Here is a 23,277-nt window from a genome sequence, read left to right on the forward strand (position 1 = left end):
CTATCTTCCATGAATTTCATTTATTACATATTCTGCAGGTTATATACATTATACATAAATATGCAATATATAAGTTAGATGTTAGGTATATAATTATATATGTAAGTTATATAATGTACATTATATAATATAACTTGTAATCTTAACTACCTACATACATTTTTTCAACAAGTTTAGATTTTTGCATTATGCGTATGGTTTTTATATGGAGACAACAAATGGAATGCACATTTTAACAATGCTTCATTGTCTTACCCAAACATAGTCACAAATATTGCCCATCACCATTATCCAATGGTTATTGTATAAAGGCTAATTATGTTGCAGAAAGTGCACTAGATATGAAGTCAGAGAATTTGTGTTCAGATCCCAGCTCTCCTATTTCCTGGCTCTGTGCCTATGGGCAAGTTCCACATCCTCTTTCTGGGGCTCAGTTCCCTCATCTGAAAAAATGAGTGTTGGGAAAAGTAATTTCAAGAGTTCCTTCTGTTTCTAAAATCTTTATTCATATGTTCAATGACTGCGTGTGATAAATTTCTCTTGGAATTTAATGCTAAGAAAAGAATGTCTCATTAGATGAAATTATATCATTTTCCTGTATCATACAATGAGAAATATATAACTTACCATGTTTCCTTTATTACTTTGGTTGTTGGGAAAAATCAAGGCTAAATTCATTGTTCAGCTGAAGTAGCTAAATTGTCCAAAATAGTCAATGGCATGTATTACTCTTCACCTTCTACTTATTGTCTATCTAATTTCATTAACCACCTAACCTCCCCTATGGAAGTTGGTGGGGATAAAAATTAACAAGTAAATATCTCTTTCTAAGTAAATAGCACACATGAGAGAGCAAGCAAAGAATCTAGTGTGCTGGGAACTAGGTTGGATACGATATTGCTCAAAAAGGAAAGTACACAAATAATTATTTATTCTTAAGATACAGTTTTACAAATTGAGTAAAAAAAGGTGGATTTTTTCTGTGGCAAATATTCATATCACTATTATATTTAAAAGACCTTAGGCTGATCAACGGCTACTTTGTCAGGGGCATTAGGAGAAGGAAGAGGGGAGAAGCACTTGCATACATCAATAACTACTGAGGAAGTCCTGATTACTGAGACAATCTCTTCTACAATTCTATGTATGATTTAATTTGGCAAATAGTCATTGGTTACTGTGTGCAATACGCTAATGTGATGAAATATGACAACTGCCAAAGTAGGATTGAACTTGAAACTAAGCATTAGGATAAAGGAGTTTGAGAAGTTTTGTGACATTTCATAGCATTTAAAGTTAAAAGTCATCTTGTCGTCTACCTAACCAATTTATTCTACATTTAAGTTAATTCTGGAAAGACTCTGTGACTTGAACAAGATCTCAGAGGTAAGCTTTAAATGTAGGTCTCAGGACTCCAAATGGATTGTTCTCTCCACTATAATATGCTGTCTCTCAAAATGTCATTGCTGATTTTTAGATTTAGAACCACCCTGATCTCAATTGAACTCTTAAGAATGTGTAGTGGGATCAGACATTTCAAAGCAACTCTTCTAACTTAGTGAAATTAAATTCGTAAGTTTTTAACGCCTAAACTTTCCCTGCAATGGGGAATGGAATAAAATAAATGAAATCCACATGTAATCTCCAATCTACCTACTTGCTCATCCAACATCCCTTCATTCAATAAACATTTATTTTTTTCCTTCAGCAAGGCCTTTGGCAAGTTATTAAAACTAGAGAAGGACTTCTACCTTTTTCCTTTTCCATGTCCACCTCAGTTTGAAAAGATAATGGGGAATGAAATGGCTAAAATGCAAGAGGAAAAAAAAGCAGGAGAAAGAAGAAGCCACTAGCTCAGTAATCAGCCTTGAATAATTGTGCATTAACTGTGTGAGCTGAAGCTAACAAGTTACCATACTGAGGGCAATGCCTAAAGGACAGCAAGCTATTTCTTCAACTGCTGTTTCTACCTTTGTTTCAAGAGACTTGTTCCTGAGATGCTGAAGGCAATTTTACAGAACCAGTGCCATCCCAAAAGGCTGCCTGTGAATCACTCCTGGTCAGATTGTCACATGGTCAGATGTCAATGGGTCCTATTACTATCCTGTCTTTTTTTTTTTTTTTGAAATCTCAGCTTCATGGAGACAAAAAATCCTGAGGCACAAGTCACAGCACAGTGTGTTAAAGCTTGTCTTGTATAAACTCAGCTTTCGAGCCAACCATTGAGACTTAACTGTAGCTCAGAGAAAGAGTTTGTCTTCATTCGGCCAAACAGTAACACACTGCAAGCCTCAGGGAACCTCTTCCCTTTGTACATCATTAATTTTGCTGAAGACTCCCCACCTCCCCGTTACACCACCACTACCACCACCACCACTGCCACTGCCACCATATGCTGCATAGAAAGAAGCAAATAATCCCAAATCACGATTTTACCCTACACTGTTTTTTAGACACGCACTACTCTGACAGGATCTCTTTATGTGTAGGTTGGGTGAAATATAAGCATTTAACTCCACATCAAAAGCTAACCTTTCAAAACAATGAAAAGAGAATTAAAATAAGACATCTTTTAGTACCAATTTTACTCTACTGTGAAATGAAATATCTTTCAAAAATAACTGCTTCACGTCCAAAGGGCATCTTCTCATGTGCACATACCAATTTTTCACCACATGACACCTCCATCAAGAGAACTGAAATTCTAGACAAGATAGTTTTAATGCATGTGGCAAAAGGTTCCTTTCAAAAAATTTCTTGTGAAATAAGTAGTGTTGTTCTTTTGGAGGTAGGGAAAGGAAATGGAAAGGGGAAAAATCAACTCCATTGTGGTCTGGAGAATGATGGGGTTTGGACAAGCAGTAGTTACCTGTGGATCTTACGGAACCTGCTGCTGTGGATAGAATTCCCAAATGAGCAGATGTTTCCAGAAATCACTGACAGAACTTTTAGCAAATATTATACAGAGATGACCAGGAAAGTGACAATTTCTTCAGTTAAGGAAACAGCAGGATAGTCACCAGGCTTCCTGTAAGCAAAGTAACTCTCAAGACATATGTTGCTTCTCTTTCTTTTTTTTAGAGGTATTAGTAAAATTGTTGCCAAGGAAGATTTGTGTTGATGTGTGTAGAATAGAAGGTATTGTACAAAAGAGATCCTTTGTAGGACATACTGTCCTAGAAGAGATCATGGCTCTATTATGAATTTCCGTGGCATTGTAAAACAGAAAGCATGAATAGACATCAGTATAAATTCAACCAAGCTGGAGCCTTTCTCTCTCAATTCAAACATTTAATGTGTTCATGGTAAGCCAATCAATCTCAATTCTTCTACCCTTACCCCCTACTGCAACCAATTACATGCTAGGACATCTATTGAGAGGAGGAAGAAAGAGAGAAACAGAAGGAAGGATGGGAGGGAGGAAGGAAGGGAAGAAGGGAGAAACGAGACAGGGAGGGAGAGAAGAAGGGAAGGAGGGAGGAAGGAGAGAACTAGAGACAATGAGAAAGCAAACCACACACAAGAATGAATTAATGACTACAGCTACTCACTGACTCTTCCCCTTCTGAATTCTTATCTTCCTGTAAGTCCTCTAGCTCTGTCCAGGAAAATGGGACAGTTTCTGCCTCCAGAAATCTGGCCTCACTATATTAAAATGATTCATTTCAGTTCACACAGTTTTAATGTATGATTATTCATAGCTTTTCTGTCAATGAATCCATGATCTGCTTGAGTAAGTCTCTCTAAAACTGCACATCACAATATAGCCATCCCTTATCATGAACGTTTCTTGCCCTTGACATCGGAAATCCTCTTACAAGCTATCCAGAACATGCTAGAGGTATTCCACTAGGTATTTTGACATTTGGGGAGGGGGAGGGATTAGTGTAGCACCTGGGCTTTCCATCTGTTACTTCCTTGCTCTCACTAAATGAAAAACCCATCTTCTTTTCTAATCACACATTACCTGGATTACGTGGATAATATATTTGATTCCACTTCTTATGTCCAAGTAATCCTTGGTTTAATACTGAAGCCTATTATTGCTCACCCTTTATCATTGCAGTAGGGTCAGAAAACATGTTAATTCCTTTCAGATTTTGGTGTTACAGGATTTGACACCCTATAGCTTCCTATCACTAAAATAATGCTGGCGATAAAAAATAAAGTTTGGGGGTCAGAAAGAAGCTTGCCATATCTCAAAATAGTATAAAGATCCTCAGGAATAACCCTATCCTGTCTCTTCTAGAGATTCCATACTAGGTACAGTTTCTCATCCATCTACAATACCTGTTCTTGTCCAGCACAGATGCATGAAGAGATTTAATCCATATTATGACTGGTGAGCCCTACATCCAATCCTGCACTCATATGATCATGGCATTCTGACATGGAAGACAGCTTAGAGATTGTCCTCAGCAAATACCTTAAATTTAATAGATCAGGACATGGAGGTCCATTGAGTTCAAAGACTTGTCTAAGGCCTAAGGGTAATAAGAAACATGAGCTCCAACTGAATGTCTAATGACTTCAAATTCAATACTCCTTCCACTAAATTACACATTTTTGCCTCATTGAGCTTGTAGCTCATTAAAACAATTATTTGTGTTTATGTATGACTTATTGGTCTGATCTCTTTGGACTGGTCATGAATTTTGTTGAAATGGCCTTATAGCTAAATGGGGAATGATTATGTAGCTCAATATTATCCAGGAACAGGGGTATCAGAGAACATCATTTTTTAGGGAAAGTTTTCTTCTATTTGGACTCTACGCAAAACACATATCATGGTGGAGGTGATCTTGAAGGCTTCATAAGGTTTGAAGTCCATTTTTCTGGGTTAGAACAATGTTACTTTCAATATGACCTATGGGAATAGGTGATATGTTCAGAAGCCTCAAATAAAGTCTCCAAAACTGGTAAAATGAAATTGATAAATTTTCAACTCCCATTCATCCACTGTGGGGAGAGATAATAGAATCAATTCAATCCATAGATAATGTTCAAATTTCAATAAAGATCTTTTTACTTCTTCATTCAGCAAACTTTTATTCAAGTAACAATAATTTTATATATTGCTGTAAAACTGATAATCACAAGATTAGCAAACAAATTGTCTCAGTGACTGAATCTGTCAAGGATTATGGTGTGGTCCTAATATATAAATAAGAGTTAACTATGTTGGCAAAGAACCTTTGAAGAGGCATTGTGTTAAAAGTGTAGGTGGTGGTAAAATATAATTTGAAAAATATTGCATTTTTCAGTTATTTTTATAAAAGTATATATTTATATTTATAAAGTGTAACTCACTTTCACAAAGATTTTGTGGAAATGAGAATTTGGATTGGTAGTTACTGACATACTCAACCACTTTTTTTAGAGTTGGTAATACAGCTCTAATTTTCCCAATTGTTTTCTATCTTCTCTTTCTTTAAATATCTTAAAACACAACCATTCTCATAGACTTCTTTCAATTCCTATAGATTTTGCATGTCAGACTTTTACCAGAGACATTTCATGTAATTTTCTCAATCTATGTGTATATATGTACACATGTGTACATATTCACACACATATATACACATATACATACACAAATATTATACACACATTTATTAAATATCTGTGATGTGTCATTACATTTATTTTGTTCAGGCAAATGTACTCATATTTTTCGATAACCAAATTTGTCTAGTTATATCTTTTATGATTTCCTCTATCCCAGGCCTGGTTGTGAATTCTTTGTCTATAATTAGTCATGGATGAAATAATCTTTAGTGCAAAACAGGTATGTATATATATGTGTATTGGGGGGAGGGGGTGTTCCTGAAAACGACACTGCAAGACAAGTTATAGGAAATCAGATGCCAATGGAGAATATTATAGGCAGGCAATGCTCTCCATTGTCCCCCAATTCCATAGCTTGTTTACATCTGGTTGATCAAACACACAGTGGGATACACACTCTGATTGAAGGCCTGAAGTTATTCAGGGATCAGATTTATATGGATATTTTAGACAAACAACTGATATGGTCCAAAGAATAGGGCTACTCTTGAGATGAGACGTTGGGATACTGTGGGCAACTGGAATGAGGGTGCAGCCTGAATTGCCTAATCAAGAATGAGGAATGATGGGCAGAGACCCAGGAATTTTAATCTTAACTGTGTCGCAGAATAAAGGAGGCAAGGTGTAAGGTGAAGAAATGCCTGGTCTTTGAGTCAATATCACCTCAGCACACACACATGCTCAAGGCTGAATCAGTCAAATCACTTTCACTAGCTTACATCTTACACATTGTGTGTGTGTGTGTGTGTGTGTGTGTGTGTGTGTGTGTGTGTGTGTGAGAAACTTTTTATATGTGGATTGTTTATGTGTTTGGATTATATGAATCCATTTTCTATCACAAGTGCTTGTTGAACAGAATCCCTGTATCAGTAGTCTATGTTTCTGGGACTCTCAAACACTAGTCTTATTCTAAATCTTATTTGCCTAGCTTATTCTGTGGTTCTATTTTTCTATTTGTCATGCAGTAAATAATAGCTTTGATAACTATGGTTTTATTAATATCATTTGAAAACTACTAAGGCCATCTCCCATTCATTACAACTCTGACTACTATTACTACTACTAATAATATCTAACATTTATATAGCACTTTATTTCTAAGTGCTTTACAATTGTTATTTCATTTGATCCTCACAACAACCTTAGGTGGTAGATACTATTATTATCCACATTTTGTATAAAAGAAATTTAGACAAAGAGAAGTTAAATGACTTCCCCCAGGTTCTCACAGCTAATAAGTGTCTGAGGTCAGATTTAAACTCATCTTCTAAGCCTGGAATTCTATCCACTATTTTTTACCTTTCCTTTAAAACTTGACTTTTACTCCACCCTATGAATTTTGAGATTTTTTTGCCTAGTGCTATAAAGTTGGGAATTTCATTAGCATATCAATAAATCTATAGATTTATTTGTATTTTATCATCATTATATTGTCATTCCCAATCATAAACACTAAATATTTCACCAGTTATTTAGATCTTCCTTTATTGTTTCAGAAAAGAACATTTTATAATTTTATTTATTCAAGTCCTTTGTGTGTTTTGTTATACTCAGTTTAATTTAATAGACATTTGTAAAGATACTATTATGTGTAAAGCACTGGGTATGTGCAGGAGATAGAAAGAAAAAAATGATGAAAAAGTCCTTAATCTTGAGTTTATGTTATGCTGGAGTTGGGGGAAATCAGTGTGAATACTTACAAACAAAATGTGACACAAAACACACACACACACACACAAATACAAAATATTAAGAGTGAGAGCATTGATATTCAGGGCAATGATTTCCGTTTAAACAGTTCTCAAACTCCCTAAGTGTTCATGATGATAATCTAAATGGTTAATGATAAAAATCCTTTAATGGTATCTTGAGCAGTAAATAACTTTCCAATTATGACACAAAGATATTTTTCCTCAGTGATAAGCATGTACATGTATAAAACTGTATAGATGTGCTTCTGTAGCCATTCAAAACGATCATAGTCATACACACAATCATTTAGGTGTTTGGCTATTACATCAAACTTTAACCACTTCTGACTAGGCTCAAGATGTCCTTTAAGTTTCTTGACCTGCCTTCAAATTATTTCCAAATTGCCACAAGGTTTAACATTTCAGTGCAAACTGGATTCCAAAGAATGGTCAGATACATGCACATTTCTCATGTGTATTCAGGTAAATATAAACCCCTTCTGTTAATCTGTAACTAGAACTCATCAGATGTGTAGTCATGTGATCAAGATGACAAGCTATCTCAAACCATCATGGACTATCACAAATGTTCTATAGAAACAAATCATACATTGCCTCTCACTGTAGTAATTAAGACTGTTTTCCAATTTAAACTTGTCCTCCACTTATGAAACTTCTCTTAATTCCTTCAGAATGTCGTACATAAAATATTCATAATTATTTTATAATTATAGTTTTATAATTTCATTTTAAGGTTTTCATAATTATAGATAGGATAAAAATTTTATATTTTATAATTATAAGTATTTAATGTAAATGTTAATTGGGAGCTTTTTTGAGGCAAAATTATCACTGTTGTTATTGTAAGCACTTAATGAATAAGCCTAAAGGAATATTATAAGTACTATATAGAATTACCCTGGGGGCTCCCAACACAGTTTTTGTTGTTGAAAGGGAGGAACAAACACACACACACACACACACACACACACACACACACACACACACACACACACACAAACACAAAGAAACCAAAACATCAGGAGCCACTGAGGTAGATCAGAAATGGCCTCATTTAGCACATGAGCTACACCTTCAAAGTAACTAGAGGTTCCACAATGTAAAGGAGATGTCATGAGCAAAGAATTTATTGCATTCTGGCCTACCACCTGGTAACGTGCCTCAGGTACCAGGTGGCACAGTGCATAAGGTTTTGGTGTCTGGGATATCTGATTTCAAATCTAGCCTTAGACACTTAACTAGCTGTGTGACTTAACCTTTTTCTGCTTCAGTTTCCTCATCTATAAAATGAGATAATAACAACACCTACCTCACAGGTTAATGTCTGTAAAACACTTTGAAAACATTAAACTGCTATATAAACGTGGTGGTTGTGGTTGTCATTGTCCTAATTATTAGCTTCTCTATACTCGGTTATCTGGTCCTCAAACAGCAGATGCCATCTATCGATGGAACAACTGTGAAAGGTTTTCCATTTTTGTACAAACTCTTTGTAGAAAGTCTCCGCTGAAGTAGCCTTTAAGAACCTAGTTTGACTTCCTTGCTATGAGTTATGAAATTAGAACTTTTGTGGAGGATTTTGCACATGAAAAGAAAAACAATATCTGATGGCAGTAAATATAGCAATGTTCTCTCAGGTAATGATGGTGTTGGGACAAGTTCCTTAAGATTTTGTTGGATTCTCTGTTCCAATATATTTAGCTATTCCTCCAGTCTTGGGCCATCTGTAAATTTGAAATATATATATATATATATATATATATATATATATATATATATACATATATATATATATATATATATATATATATATATATATATATATATATATATATCTATGCCTTACATGGGTTTGCCAAGTCATTTTGACATTATTCAAAACACATTTTAAGTGCCTATGATGTGCCAAGCACTAAGCTAGGTTGTAGGGGTACAAAAACAAAAATGGTACAGTCCCTTTTCTCAAAGGGCTTACTATTGAACAATGCAGGACACTGTACTAGAGACTACCCTTTAAATTGAGACTTATTAACTAATTGTTCCTTTTTAGGGTGTGTCCTAGAAATTTCTTAATAAAATAAGTCAAGCTCACTAGCCTATGGTTTGCAGACTCTGTCTTCTTCACTTTTTTGAAGATATTTACAGCATTTGCTATTTTTCTACTCATATGACTTTACTAAAAGTGGCTTCACAATTGCCTCTGTGCATCTATTCTTTGAAGCATCCTGGGATGCTGTTAATCTAGGTCTGTTGACTTGAATCAATTGAGTGAAACTATTGTGGATACTCACAATTTATCTGGACAGTTTCTTGAAGTTTTATTCCCTGCTGACATTTTTTCCCTCTCCTTTCTGGTAAAAAGATCGTTCTGTTTAGAAGAGAAAGTTCAGCCTTCTGACTCTTCTCCATTAGCATCATCTCCTACAATCTAATCAGTATACTATGCCTTCACTGATTGTCCCTTTGTATCCAAATACAGTGCTCATTTCATTCCACTTCAGCATTCAGCCTTTATACCATCATTGACCCTTACCATGAAACATAATAAAAAGGTCATGAGAACACTTTGGCCAATGGAAAGCTTAAGAAAACTGACATTTCTGTTATCTAACAATATACATCTTAAATCTAGTAACATGTCTATGAAGACTGGAGTACAGTCTGCTAAGGTCATTGTTAGAGTTTTTATTTACTGTTTATGATATCTGGGGGAAAAAAAAGAAAAGGTTATCTTTTTGCCTCACCTTCACAAATCATTGGCCTTTCATTCAAATACAGGATTCTGTCCTTTGCCTTCATCTATTCTCTCCACCTTGGAAATCTCATATATTCAAATCTTCTCTATGTAAATGATTCATAAATCTAGCTCTGATTTCTTATACAACACTATCCAAATTTTGCCAAGTTCCAGACCTATGATCTCCAATTGCCCTCAGCAAGGGTTCCCAACTTGGGGTCCATAGATCTCCACAGGAGTCTGTGGATAGATTTCAAAGAAATCATGAACTTAGATGGAAAAAAAAAAACAAAGCTTCTTTATTTTCATGATCCTGTCATTAAAATTTAGGTTGCATCCATTATTTAAAAACATTCTAAAAAGGGGTCCGTAACCTTCACAAGATTGACAAAGAGGGTCCTTAACATAAAAAGGTCAAGAACTCTTATCCTACGGGATACAACAACCTTGATATCACCACTGACACAATATTTAAAATATCTAATACCAATATTAGTCTCTAAATTTGCTTCTCTTGATGCCATTATAGCAGGTTTTCGCATCACCCATTCACCCATCCTCTCATGTCTCAAGTCTTGGGGTTGTCTTTGACTATTCTCTTTTCTTCGAATAGCTAATCTTTCCCCAAGTCCTGTAAATTTTATTTCTGTGACTCCTCTTGTATCCCTCTTCTCTATTTCCCACTGGTACCATCCAATTATAGGTCCTTATTAACATTTGTTTAGACTATTGAACTAAGAGGGCATCATCCTTCTACTTTCTCTCCCCTCTCAGCTATCTTTAATAATTCTACCAGACTAACAATTCAAGTACATAGAGCCTTCACTGGCTCCCTGTTTCCTGTACAACATTATAGATATTCAATGTAGATACACAGAATGTACAAAGTGACACATGTATGTTTTACATTCTCCATCAGAATGCAAGCTCCATAAGGCCAGGGAATGAATTTCAGCTAGCCTCTCTATCTCCCTCAGGCTTAGCACAATAGTCTGTGTCCAGTAGGAACTTCACAAAAACTTGTTCAATATAAATAAATGGAATTTAGAGTTGGAGGATATTTTAGAGTCATCTAATCTAAATTCTCAGGCAATCTATTAAGGCTATCCTACAACACTCCCCATAGATAATGACATTCTGCTTAGAGGGAAAGCAATGGAAAGAGAAGATACCACTTGGATCAACATTTATTCAAAATTCTTCATTAGATGCATGTTTTCTGGAGCCTAGAGTCAGCCAGATGGCAGAGTGGATAAAGGACTGGGCTTGGAGTCATGAAAACTTGTGTTCAAATGTGGCCCCAGAGGCTAATTACTTTACCTTAGACAAGTTACATTAACTTCTTAAAGATTTAGTTTCTTCATTTGTAAAATGGGGAGGATAATAGCTTAATAGCGCCTCTCTCCCAAGGTTGTCCTTAGTTAAAAATCTGGCCTCAGGCACTTACTAGCTGTGTGACCCTGGGCAAGTCACTTGACCCTGTTTGCCTCAGTTCCTCATATGTAAAATGAGCTAGAGAAGGAAATGAAAAAAAAACACTTCAGCACCTTTGCCAAGAAAACCCCAAATGGGGTCATGAAGAGTTGGACATGACTGAAAACAACTAAACAACAACTTAGAGTTGTTATGAAAATAAAATGAGATAGTATTTCTAAAATGCTTCTGCAAACCTTAAAGCACTATATAAACTAATATTGTTATTTTTATTATTTTCTAACTAATCAGGTCCCTTTTTACCCCAGTATTCTGACAAACTAAGGACACATTGCAATAAATAGAATATGTAAATTAATTTCAGTTTTTATGAATCACTTATTTCAAAAGTTTTAGAGATATAAGGAATCTTTAAAAGACCTTAGTTCAATATTTTTATTTCAGAGATAAAAAAGACAAATTTTAGATAAATTAAGTGATTTGCCTAAAACAACAAAAGTTAAACTTTCCAACCATTAATTCAGTGGTCTTTCCACTATGCCATGGTCTTACAGATGGATTAAAATAAACATGCTTCATTATCCATATTACCTTAAAGAGGTGTAACAATTAGACAGGTTTATTTATATCAAAGTAACATAATTATAATTTATATTTAATGCCATAATCACCAGGAATTCTTTAAAAAATGGATTTTCCAAAAATCATTAGGCATAGAAAACATTTATTTGGTTTGTCCACTTTAGTTTCCCTCTAAATAACCATTCCCCATCTTAAAAGAATAAAAGGTAGGAATCACTAGAACTTATATTCTGCTGAGACAGAGAAAAGAAAGGTAAGTATATATTGTATAATACCATTTGGGAAAAGAGTGTTCCAAGATTCCCCAGAAACTTATAGTACCATGATAACACAACACAACAGTAATATAAAGAAGAGTCTGGTGAAACTCAAGTGTGATATAGTTTACTGTAGAATATAATGTTCCATTATTTTAAGCTTTTAGTTTCATTCCCCTAGGCCTGCCCTGGTTCATTTTAGGGCCTAGGCTAATAAGGCAGTGACTATTTTCACAGCTGTTGTAAATCATTAAAAGTTTTACTCTTCAACATAGTCTTCACTCAGGTCACTTATTCTCAAATCTCTAGTGATTTCCTTTCCTGAGCCTGAAGTTGAACAAAGAAATGGGGCAATTGAAATGTCAAGGTTATTGGTAGCTCCCCTTTTATTCCTTTTAATTGATAGTATTTATTTTTGCTTTTAACAAAGTTCTATAAATACATACAACTGATCAAAGGATGAAAATATAGATTTATGAATATCCACCAATCAAAGAAAATCTAGAAAAAACTTCTCGGCAGACTCTATGGGAATAAACAAGTATGTATCCTTGGAAATATGGCCTTAGGTCATTAAAAATAAGCCCAGCAGAGATAAAACATCAAGAAGATACTAGGGTTCTCTAAAGAAATCAAGAATATATCAACTAAGGTAATCAGAAATTGAATCTTCCTGCAAAGGCTCCTTTATGCTTTGAGACTTCAAAAATAAATAATCTTCAGTTTGTATTAGGGAAGAGGAAAGCAACCCAGGAGCAACCCAGCATTACTTCTATCTTCCCTATCAGTATTTTTTTTTTATTCTGACCAGAGCTCCATAAAAAATTAACATTAAAAAAAGCTTTTCTTGAACAAGTGGATACATTCTTGAACTTTATAGAGTTTAGTTAAAATCAGTGGTACCACTGGATTAAATAGTAATTATATACAAATACAGCATTTTATGAAGACTATGAGGTCTCTCTATAAATATCTCTTGTTCAAATAATAGGATCTTAGTTGAAAGGGGGCATCAATATTTGTTCGAGTTCTGTTTAGAAACTGAGGCTCCTAGACCTTACATAATATTATCTGCTGCATGCATATATTCCATTAGTTTGCTTGACTGATACAACCTCTCTTTATGGGAAATTTAGGAAGCCTAATTCCTAGAATAGTGTGATGTTGTTTAAATGCCTTAGAATATCTATGGAGCATGTGTGGACATTGTGCAATTGTTTCCAATGAATTAATGTGGTTGGGAACATTTTGTTGGCTAAATATAGCTGAAGCCATTGTTATTCAGTCATTTCAGTCATGTCCAACTTTCTGTGACCCTATTTAAGGTTTACTTAGCAAAGATATGGGAGTGGTTTAACATTTCCTTCTCTAGATCATAAAGATAAGGAAACTGAGGCAAATAGGGTTAAGTGACTTGCCCAGGGACACACAGCTAGTTTCTGAGGCCATATTTGAACTCATGAAGATAAGTCTTCCTGATTTCAAGCCTAGTACTCTACCCACTATGACACCTTACTGCCCTAGCTGGAGCCATTAGAGCCTTCAAAAAGACTTGAAGCAAACATGGGCTGAGCTGAGTATGATGTGGTGATTCTAAAATTTAAAAAAAAAAAAACCACAACTGTGTAGGGAGAGATAAAATGTAATTATCTCATACAAATACAGAAGCAGCAAGTGGGGGGGCAGTGGGTACTTCTGAACCTTACTCTCATTGGGAGTGGATTAAAGAGGGAACAACATATATATTTAGAAAGATATAAAAGTCTTCTAAATTCAGAAAGAAATAAGAGGGCAAGGGGATAGAGTGGTGGAGAGAATAAGGGAGAGACTCTTAGAGGGATATGTAGGTTAAGGACTAGGAGGGAAGTAGGAAGAAATAGAACAGAAGAGTGAGGAGGGATAGGGTAAGAAGGTTAGTGAGGAAAAATAGGAAGGAGAAAAATAAAGAAAATACACAACAAGTAACTGTAGCTCAGAATGTGAATGGGACAAATTTACCCATAAAATGGAAATGGATAGTAGATTAAAAATTTGAATTCAACAATATGTTGCTTTTAGGAAACATTATAAAAATGAGATATACACACCAAAATAAAATAAAGGGCACAGGTAGAATATCACATGTAAAAAAGAAAACAGGGATAGTTATCATGATCTCAGACAAAGTTAAAGTTGAAATAGATTTAAACAAAAGTGAAAAATAGAGAAATTACACTGTCAGCAATATTATTCAATATTGTTTTAGACTGTTCAAAATGCCTAGATAGTATAAAATATCTGAGCATATGCCTGCCAAAACAGATACAGGAACTATATTAATATAAACATAAAACACTTTTTATGCAAATAAACTCAAATCTTAAATAATTGAAGTAATAGTTATTGTACATGGGGAGGTAAAGCCATTACAATTTTTAGAATAGCAGTTTGACCTAGCTAAACTGTCTATTCAATGTCATTCCCATTAAATTACTAAAAAATTATCTTACTGAGTTAGATTCAGCAGATTAAACTATATTACAAAGCTAGAGAATTGTTGAAGTGTAAAAATGATTATTTCAATTTTTTAAATTAAAAATTTCTTGTATAAGTAATACCCATTTAGCCACAAACAGAAGGAATGCAGAAAATGGGGGGGGGGGGGCGGGAAGCTCTCATAGACAATCTGGCAGAGAGGATGTGATTGGTTTGGAATATTGCTGTGGTGTAGGGAATGATGAGCTGATTGATTTTGAAAAATCTGGAAAGACTTGGATCTTTGAAGGAAGATGTTATCCATCTTCAGAGAAACAGATGATAGAAGAAAATAAGCATAGTATGGTCTTACGTATAAGTGTATGAGTATATATGTCTATATATATATATGTATATTTATCCATATCTATGTATATGTAGATATATCCATGCTTCATTGTAGTCTTCATTAGGGTGGGGGAGGGAAGAGAGGAGAAAAAATAAAGTAAAAGGTACACAGCAGAGAACAAAAGAAAAACGACAAGGAAGTAAAGAAAAGCAGAGCAGCTTTGAAAATAATGTGTGGTATTTATTATATAGGTTATCTTGAAAATGAAATTTATTGTTTTATATTGAATCCTCTATTATGCTCTGCTGTGTACATGGCAAGATTTTTTTTTCTTTTCTCATTTTGTATTTAAAATAAAAAAGCAATTACCAAAAAAAATAAAATAAAATAAAAGACTTGAGGCAGCTACAGCCACCTTTTTGTTTTATTTTATTTTTTTTTTCCCAAGGGGAGTTCAGTGACTGTTCCTCTCACAGAGCCTGGTGAAGGAAGTTTCAAAGGATGAGAGAGCAAACCATAGGAATCCAGAAGTCAGAATACCTGACAGGTTTTGTAACTAGCAAGGCATTGACACCCCAAGGAGAAAAGATCAAGCTCTCATCTTCAGAAGCTACCTTCTAGACTCATGCCAGTGAAAAATGAAATGAGGACTCATCCCACATGATGCCATATTTGGACATAAACTTGCTGGGACTAATGCTATGTAGAAACTGAGATAAGTTTTGAACTTACTCCCCCAGAAACTGAGGTGAGATAGGGAAGAGCATGCCCTTGCCATATTGAAAGGAATATTTGTACTTTGTTCTTTATATATCTTCAAAGTAAATATGCCTTTGTAAAAGTTAACTGATATTAACTATTTAAATAGAACTGGGGTGCTAGTTACTGGTTCCCTAACAATGGGAGGGGGAACATGGCCAGTGGGGTTTCTAGCTAGCAGCAGAAGAGAAGAGAGAAAATTCATAAAGGCCTTGAGTACCCTGTTGTGCTGAGAGGGAGATGTCTCAGGTCTCATCTTGAAGAAATTTGGAGCTACTGCCTACACATTAAACTAGAATAGTCATGTGACTCTTTGCAGGAAGAAATGTAAGATTTCTTAGCTAAGGAAAGATGAAAAAGAGTAGAAATGAAATCACAGCTATCTCATTGTGAGTTTGTCTTACTTTACTCCCCTCCTCTCCCTCCACCACCTGCTCAACTAGAGTTTTCACATTCTAGGATCATGAGACACTTGAAAATTGGTACAAATTATCATTTTTCAAGGCACCATGCTGTAACTGAATAACAATGTTGATGATCCCTAGATGGTACTGTCAGGCTCTAGGGTCATTTTCAAGAAAGGAAATTCTTATTTTAAAACATGTTCTGGATCAATAAATTGCAGTTAATACTAAAGCAACCAAAAGTGACTGGAAATGTTCATTTCTGAACTTCTCGGACAGTGGCTAAAATAATTATCTTCAGGATGAAGTGCGTAGTTCGTCTCATGATTCTCAAAAGCTACACTGGGCATTTGATGAAACAGTATTGATGATTTTCAAATCTCAGAACACAGGGAAAATAATTCAAGAATCTGGGTCCTTGTTCCAACCACAGCATTGTCTCAACGAATCAGCTTTATGGAACAATACATGTGACCTCACTGCTACAGGAAGCTCCTACAAGAGGCAAGGCCCTTTATCAATGCATGTGGACACCTTCTTGGCAATTTCTAGCCCGCAAAAAGTTGTCTGAAACAGTGGTATAAAATTCAAATAGAAATGAGATCTCTAAATCATAATAAGGATCCCTGAAGGCTGCATATTGACTTAGAAAACCACATGTTAACATTATGTAAATTCGATTGTGTTTTTGTTTATTAAAAAAAAAATCTCTCAATTTCATTGTAATCTGGTTCCTCTAGGGAGTGTTGTAGGCCACTTGTTTAAACCTTCTAGTCTCAAGCAGAGATTTTTTAAGTGAGCTGCTCAGGGTTACATAGTGAGAAAGGAACAGAGGTGGGATATGAACTGAGGGCTTCCTAGGGTCAATGCCAGCTCTCTTATCACAGCTAAAGAGATTTTAGCAAAATCATTTTTTCCCATTTTTAAATGGGAAAAAAAATTAAAATAACCCTATGTTTTCCAGTTACTCTCTTCAGTTTAATTAGCTATTTAAACTGTCTTGGAAAAAAAGAAGATTGTGTAAATATAAAACATTATCTTAATTATGTTTTCTTCCTCATTAAAATATAAGGTTCCGAAGGGCAAGGGCCACATCACAGTATCCTTTGTATCACTGGTGTCTAATACAGCATCTAGCACAGAACAAACTTTCAATAAATGCTTGAATTAGTTCATTTTCACAGCCCAGAACCTGTTGCACTGCTTGGCACATGTGTTGCTGTTCAGGTTTCAATCATGACCAACTCTTTGTGACACCACTTGGGGGTTTTCTTGGCAGAGATACTGAAGTGGTTTGCCATTTCCTTCTATAGCTCATTTTACAGATGAGGAAACTGAGGCAAACAGGGTTAAGTGACTTGCCCAGGGTCACACAAGTAGTAAGTCTCTGAGGATAGATTTGAACTCAATTTTTTCTGATTCTATCCACTGTGCTATCTCCATGCCCCTATCAAGTAGATCAGGGCTGTCCAACCTTAGGTTATCTTAGGGCCACATTAAAATAAAACAATTATTCGAGGGTCACACCCAGAATAAAAAATACAGTACCCTAATAGAAAGTGGGGCAATGTGAGTCATCAATAGACAGGTGAAGGCTGGAAGCCCAAAAGCAAACACAAAACAACAAAGGGACAACACAACTATATAAAGGTAGGTGCATACTAACTAGTCTGCATCTTATAGACAAAGCATCCCACAGATCCACCAAAAATTCCATAATATTGCTTAAAAACACCAAAGAAAATTAACATCAATGAGATTATTTATTATTGATGGAATTAAAAAAATCTAATACACATTCCACACAAATTATTATTTTATTTTTTTCTGCTACTGAAAATTAAAACCCACAGGCGGGGCCACATAAAATCACACTGCTGGTGCATGTGGCCTGTGGGCCATGTTTTGGACTGCCCTGAAGTAGATAAAGGGCTTTCAAATGGAAAAAAGAGAAGGGGTATTAGATAGGCAGATTCCAGTTCTATGAAAGGAAAACCAACACTTACAGCTGTACAAAATGGAATGAGACTCCTTGGGAGGTAGTCTCTTGGCGGAGATCTTTGAGCAGAAGCTTGGCCCCTAGATAAGAACTAAATGCCTCTTGACTGACCATGATATACAAAGCTCTGAGAAAAGCAAAGACATGGGTGTGGCAAAGCCCTATCCAGCAGTGAGATGCTACAAATTGAACTAGCTCAGTAGCACTGATGAGATTTCAAGAAAGGGGTTCTCTACCTTTAATTCTTTAACCCCTTTCCCATTAAAAAAGATGGGGGGGATGACTATTGTTCTAAGAAAAACAGTCTGTTTTAGAACAAAAATCTTCCCACAAGTGTAAATGTCATGATGAAATTCCCACTTAAAAGTGTACATGGTAATTTTGCTGATTGGTAGATACGTTGGTTAGATTCTCTTAAAAAGTCCAAATGTCTCAACCTATTTTAATATACATGTTGAGATAAAATAGAGACAGCATTTTTCTGAATGATGCCATAAAATATTAAGAAACTGCCATAACTGTGGCAGCTAGTGACCTTGGGATTACTCATCAAACTGTCCTAGCACCCCTAAAGGAATAGTGCTCATGGACAATTCCTCCTCACCACCTAATGCTCATGTGCCCAGCCATATTTTATGCATCACAGCCCTTTGTCCAAACTGATACGCCAAAGACAATTCCATTCAGAGTAAAGACATGGCCTTTGGGTTTGTAATGTATGCATAATCATTGGTGAGTTAATATACTAGTATTAATTTGCCTTTTACTTTGGGAATAAATGCTGCCAACTATTATACAATATGAGTTCCCATCTCCTTACTCAGGTTACAGATTTCTTTGTGCTAAATTGAGACCTTTTCTCTTTTTCCTCTCCCTTCAGGATATTATGTTCATTTGTAGTGTCACAGTTTCATCTGAGGGCACTAATGAATCTGTGTTCCCAGTGACTGCTGCTAATTTTTTGTCATCTGTGAAAAGGAAGACTAATGAGAAAAACAAAATTCACACCCTAAACCACAATTAAGTTTTAACTGCAGTTACCTGACTGAAAATTTCATAGGACGGACATATATCTTTTCTGTTCATACTTTTCATTAAAGAATGCCATTTCACTTATACAGACAGCTGCATCAACGGCAGTAGGGGTTTGCTTAGCAAAAGATCAGAGCTCATTTAAGGTGAGCAGGAAGGCAGGGCCAGCATCATACACTCTAGCATAAAAATAAATATACATGCGTGATGATGAGTGGCAAATCATGCCAACCTTGGTTAAATTTAAGAGTACAGGATTGGAAGTCAGAGCATACAGGTTCCAATCCTAGCTCTGTGTGATTCTGGGAAAGTCACTTACCTCCAGTTTCCTCCTCTGTAAAATTAAGTGTCTGGATTAGGCGATGTCGAAGTCCCTTTCAGCTTTTAATACACATCTCTTAACATTTCTATTTATTTTTCTGATAATCCAGAACTTCTGCTTGACCTTGCTTCAGAGCTCTTCACCAGATACTAGAATTCTCTTGAGACTCTGATACTGACTCATGCTTCTGCTTCAGACCCTGCCTTCTGCTTCTGACTATTCTATTTTGTCACTCCATATCTCTAACTGATCTCTGGGCTCACCATGTGTGATTCTACATTTCTCATCCCTCTCCAGCCAGATGTTTCAGGCCATTGACTTTTACTAGTCTTTCCCCAGAAGCTTCAGCAGGCATGAACAGAAAGCCCCAGCCTCAGGTCATAGAATAATTCTTGCCTGTTCTCCTCCAGGAAGGAGCTGAGGTTCTTATAACTCTTTACGAAAAAGGAAATTACCAAATAAATCATCCTACAGCAAAAAAAAAAACAAAAACAAAAACAAAAACAAAACAAAACAGAAAACAACCCTTATCATTAGTCTATATATTTCTCTGTCAGGTGGAATTAGGCTCTCAAATACATTTGCACAAATGACTTCTTGTCAGGTCTTATAGAGCCTGAATTAGAGAGAAGGTAGATCATCACCATTGCCTGGATCTGGATTGGACTCTTATTTTTCCTTGAAGGAAAGTCTCCTCTGCTTTTGGAGCAAAAGGTACTAAATTCCATTGTTAATGCACTAAATGCAATAGGGCTCTATCTTATCACTTTATTGGTGGCTTCTTGTATTTAGCAACAGAAATAATCATGATCTTCCAATGTTTCATTCTGGTTGTATCCTGGAAGAGGACTAAAATGACATCACTATGTTAGATTCAAGTTATAGCGTGTCTGACTGTGGCTAATCAGACCAGTATGAGCTTTAAATGTTCTACCGCAGGTCAGACACAAATAGTCCATGTGAATATTTGGGACTGATTCTCTAAAGCTGACCCTCTCACATTTCTCTTGAGCTACTTCAATTCTGCTTTGCTTATAGAGCACAGCTCCTTCTTTGATCCAGTACACCATGCTGGACAGTCCTTTGCCAGCATCTCCCATGTCATGCAATCAATTCCAAAGTTCTTCAGAGAGACCTTAAGAGTGTCCTTGTATCACTCCTTCTGACCATCATGTGAGCGCCTTCCTTGCTTGAGTTCTCCATAATATAGTCTTTTAAGCAAGCATCACACTTGGCATTCACACAACATGGCCAGCCCAATGGAGTTGTACTCTCTGCGGTAGAGTTTGAATGCTTGGCAGTTTAACTCAAGAAAGGACCTCAGCCACTATTCCATACCCTTTCCTAACAGGTGATCTTTGGAATCTTCCTAAGGCAATTCGATTTTGTTCTGGAGCCATTCGACATGAGTTGAATCATCTTTTTTTTTTCCTTATCATGATTCTTGTGTCTGCTCGTTTGCTAATCACTGCTTCTAGAAGAATACCCAGACTCTTAGATTCTTTGTCCCTGGTACCATCAAGTTATTTTGGTGCTTTAGGTCTTGTTAGTTTAATATACCTTTTCCTATTCATTTCCTTTGAATAAATCAGAGTTTATTGGCTATGTGACTTATTCTGCTTGACTACTTTAAATAGCCCTACTTTCTTAATTTTTTCCATTCTCCATTTTAAGTACACTGTCAACATATCATGATAGACCTACACACAAAGGATCACAGAGCTAGAGTTGAAATGGAACAAATTAACAGTCTCATTTTACTGATAAGAAAAATGAGGTGAGACCTCAGGTACAGTAATACTTTCACTGCTTCAGGTCATGACAATGTACCTGTGCCTACCTACACCATGCCTGTGAAGCCCCCACAAAAATCTGCTTCCACATTCACCACTACTCCCTATTTTATTACCTCACCCTATATAAATATTAGTTCTTTGAGAGAAGGAACTTTTTCCTTTTGTCATAGTATCCTTAGTGTCCTGAACAATATTTGGAGCAGAGGTGGTGCTTAATTCACAGTGTTTTCCTCCATTTGTTCCTTGTAGTGCTAAAAGCACTTGTGTTCAGTTCTGTGCATCATAATTTGGAAAAGATATTGATAAAGAGAAGAGAGCAGAAATAAGCTGGAGAGTATAGAAAGGACAAACAAAATTTTGAAGGACCAGCATCCATATCACATAAAGATTAGTTGAAGCAACTGGGATTTATTATATTGGAGAAGAAAAGATTGAAGTAATCATGACAAATGTCTTTAAAGTAGTTGAAAATCTTGCATTCTCAATGGGTGAGATAAGGGGAAGAAGAGGGAGAGAATTTAGAACTGAAAATAATTTTAATAGTAATTTTAAATGGTATTATAAAAGCTGTCATGAAAATGGACTTATACTTCTTGTTTCCCCCTAGAATTAGAATCTATGAGTGAATGTTGCAAAAAGGTAAATTTAGGGTTAATCTGACAAAAAAAAACTCCTTAATAATTAGAACTATCCAAACATGGGCTTCTTTAGCAGGTGTTAGGCTTCCCTTTACTGCAGGTCCTTAAGGAAAGGCTCAGTGACCACATATATTGTATTGGAAAATTTTTTTTCAGGTAAAGGTTGGACTACATGGATGCTGTGGTGCTATGAAGTGCTCTGTCAAGGGACCTTGCAAAGTAGTATATGGCAGAGCTGATATTTAGCTGTTTCCATAGTCTACACTGGAATTTGTGCCATACTATAGTGTCTTGCTCTTTAAAAAATGTCACCCCACACATAGAATTCATCTCACCTCATTTAAATAAGTCATTATACTGGATCTCTGTCCCAAATTCCATCTTACAATAAGAGGTAGCTACAACTTAATAGTGGAAGATATGTAGAGAACTTCCCAATGGCATCTTAAAGGGAAGAACACTAAAGATTTGTAATGTAATCCTCTTTGCGGGGGGGGGGGGGGCAGCTACATGGCCCAGTGGATAGAGTACCTGGCCTGGAGTCAGGAAGACCTGAGTCCAAACTAGACATTTACGAGCTGTGTGACCCTGGGCAAGTCACTTAACCCTGTTTGCCTCAGTTCCCTCATCTGTAAAATGAGCTGGAGAAGACATGGTTCAGGAGAATTGCTAGTCTTTGAGCTGTCCTAGTATTGTTCTTGCACTAAATATCTCTGAATGAGGTGAGCCAAACTATTCTTCACTGCATGGGAAAAGAGACTCAGCCTAATTTGGCTCTACATGCATATTTGACCAGACATTCAAACTGGCTTTTCAAGTCACCATGGTGAAACTTGAAAAGTGCCTATATCTTTTCCTTTGTTAAAAATAGACAGAATATAAAAATCTACATTAATGAAATGTTATAGCTGAGATCTGAGGCACACACGAGAGCAAAAAAATCTAAGTTATGGTTCCCATAGCAACTGTAACTCAGTCAGATTTTACTTTTATGTTAAGTAAGTACAACTTCAGGAGGAAAGCAAAATATTACCTTTGTGCAGAGAAATAGAATTAAGAACACAGCAACAATAGCCCTGAATTTCCTGACTTTCATGCTAACATTAAATATTAACTATTAACATATCATCAATATCTCAACATCAATACAACACACTTGTCATAAATTATTTTAACCTGCCTTTCTTTCAATGTGTAAAATGGATTTACTGCTTTAAAATGTGAAAGAAAATAA

The 23,277-nt window shown here is 35.8% G+C and overlaps 1 protein-coding gene across 1 annotated transcript in view; it reads right to left on the reverse strand.

Moving 5' to 3' along the window:
- Positions 1–23,277, reverse strand: part of NKAIN2 (sodium/potassium transporting ATPase interacting 2) — a 1,347,683-nt gene that overhangs the window by 687,745 nt on the left and 636,661 nt on the right. The gene's annotated exons all lie outside the window — the stretch shown is intronic.

Source organism: Trichosurus vulpecula, chromosome 7 (assembly GCF_011100635.1).
Source record: "Trichosurus vulpecula isolate mTriVul1 chromosome 7, mTriVul1.pri, whole genome shotgun sequence".
NCBI lineage: Eukaryota > Metazoa > Chordata > Mammalia > Diprotodontia > Phalangeridae > Trichosurus > Trichosurus vulpecula.